Raw genomic sequence first — 2293 nt, forward strand, 5'->3', positions numbered from 1 at the left:
GGAATTAAAGCCTTGGAGCAAATGTCCTGCTTGCACTGAGAGCCTGCAGCCACCAGCCAAAATACCCTGGGTCTGTCCCCGTGGGGCAGCCACCCCCTGGCTCAGCACCGCCTTGTCCTCTTAGTCCCTGCAGCAGGACGAGCAGCTCAAGTGCCTCCAGGCCAGCATCATGCAGCTCGAAAAGGACTATGAGAAGTTCAGCTCAGCCCTTGCAAACCTCCAGCAGGATGGCCAGCAGGAGCAGAAGGGCATCAAGGTGGGTGGCTGTAACCCGCAGGCAGAGCCCAGGCTGGGACCCCAAGGGATCTGTCCGCCTGCCACCCTGCTCGCAGCCCTGCACAGCTTCCCGATTCCTTTCCTGGAGGTTTCTGATGGGGTGGGGAGGGGAGGCAGGGGGTGCTCGGCTGGCCGGGGGGCAGCTCCGACCCTGCCGTGGAGTCACGGGCTGCTGTCTGCCTTGGAAGGCTCTGTCCCAGGCCCTGGAGAGGCTCAAGAAGCAGAAAGCAGACAAGGAGCAGCTGCTGGTGCTGGGAATCGATGAGGTAGGGGCTCGAGGGGCCCTGGTGCCAGCCAAGGGTGTCCCGGGCAGGGTGACAAACGCCCCTTGTCCCTTGGGTGCCGGCTGGCAGAACCAGCCGGGGGAGGGAGGATTTCCAGCCCGGCTGCGGGTCCCTTGCCAGGTCCCTCTGTGACCCCGAGTGCCTTTGGCTGGTGGGAGCAACCCCACGGGGGTGATGGGGTGAACAGGGCCACGTAGCCACTTCTCCCTCTCACGTTGTCCCTGGATCCTGTCCCCACCGCTCTCCCGCCTTTCCCCGTTGCTAGAAAGCAGACAAAGCCGCCCTGGCTGACAAAGTCAGTCGCAGCCAGTTTGAGGCGTGCGAGGAGCGGCTGAACAAGGCGGTGGAGGAGGTGACGAGCCGGGTGACGGGCCAGGAGGAGGGCTGGCACCAGTTCCAGAAAGAGCTGCAGAGACAGATGGACTGCAAGGTGAGGGCTCGTCCCCTCTACGCAGAACTGGCACCTTGGGGGCCTGGCAGCCTGAGGCAGCATCCTTGCGAGGGTGCCCCCTCCCGGCTGTCCCCCTGGGGACCGCCATGTCCCATCCTGGGGTAGATGGCTGAGGGTGTCACCTGTCCACAGCTGGACCGCTGGGAGCTGGGGGCGTTCCGGGAGCAGCAGGAGGAGCGGTGGAAGAGCCTCAGCGGGCAGCTCCAGAAGGCGCTGCAGCCAGAGCGTGACGATGCCGCTGGGATTAGGAAGTGAGTGCGATGAGGACAGCGGTGCCTTTGGCAGTGCCGGCCCTGTTCCTGCTGGCTGTCCCAGCTCGTGCTGCTGTGGTACCCTGGCGTGGGAGCCGTGTGGGCAGTGCCCCTGGGGATGCTGAGCAAGTGGCTGTGCCTTGTGCTCCTGCCAGCTGCAGCTTCCCAGTGATGGAGGGGGCACAATGAGGGGGCACGTGTGGGAGGAGCCCTCCCGAACCAATCTTGAGGGGTGGGTGCAGAGGCTTTTTGTGGCAGGGGACGGTGTGCAGGTGGGGCTGTGCCCCCCAGGAGCTCCCCAGCCCTTTTCTCCTCTCTCCAGGCAGCTGCTGCCTGGTTTCCATTGCCTGTCCTGGGACCGGCCCCTCCACATGCTGGCGCCTGGACCGTGAGTAACTGCCCCCTGACCCCTCCCTGGCATCGAGTGACACATGGGGTGCAACCTGCCGGGCACTGAGCACCCCGTGTCCTGTCCCACAGGGAGCGGACGGGCGAGTGCAGGTACCCCACTGTTCCGCAGAGCTGCGGGGGCCCACACACCCTCATGCCCCCGCGCTTCCAGCCCCAACCGCCCAGCACCCCACGGCCGTCCCCATCCGGCGCCCGCAGCCCCAACAAGGTAGGGATGACGGAGGTGGGGAGGGGGATGCTGAGCCTGCGGGGGGATCCATCCGTGCCTCAGTTTCCCCAGGGAGAGCTGGCTGGGGGAGGGTTGCTGGGGGATGCGGAGTGGGGCCCCGTGTTTGGGTCACACGCTCTCCCCTTCCCAGAAGGACGCGATGCAGCTGTCGGGCCAGGACGGCACTGATGGGAACCGGCAGGACGAGCAGCTCTCCATGATGGGGGCCTCTCAGCTGCCGACAACGCCAAGGGCCACACCAGACACCACGACCTCAAGGAGCCGGCCAGGTATGGCCCTGTCAGGGCACCGGGGGGCAGAGGACACCCTGCTGTCTGGGGGGACGGGTCTGTGCCTGCAGCTGGGCAGGGCGGGACAGGGGTCTGGGGTCTGGGCTGGGATGTGGGAGCAG

General features: G+C 66.2%; 1 long non-coding RNA gene across 1 annotated transcript; it reads left to right on the plus strand.

Moving 5' to 3' along the window:
- The first annotated feature begins 1172 nt into the window (after window positions 1–1172).
- LOC139826357 (uncharacterized) lies at window positions 1173–1775 on the plus strand. The gene is made up of 3 exons (XR_011736310.1): window positions 1173–1262; window positions 1585–1650; window positions 1743–1775. It is a non-coding gene; the product is annotated as an uncharacterized lncRNA (long non-coding RNA).
- Window positions 1776–2293: the final 518 nt, after the last annotated feature.

This window comes from Patagioenas fasciata, chromosome W (genome assembly GCF_037038585.1).
Source record: "Patagioenas fasciata isolate bPatFas1 chromosome W, bPatFas1.hap1, whole genome shotgun sequence".
Lineage (NCBI taxonomy): Eukaryota > Metazoa > Chordata > Aves > Columbiformes > Columbidae > Patagioenas > Patagioenas fasciata.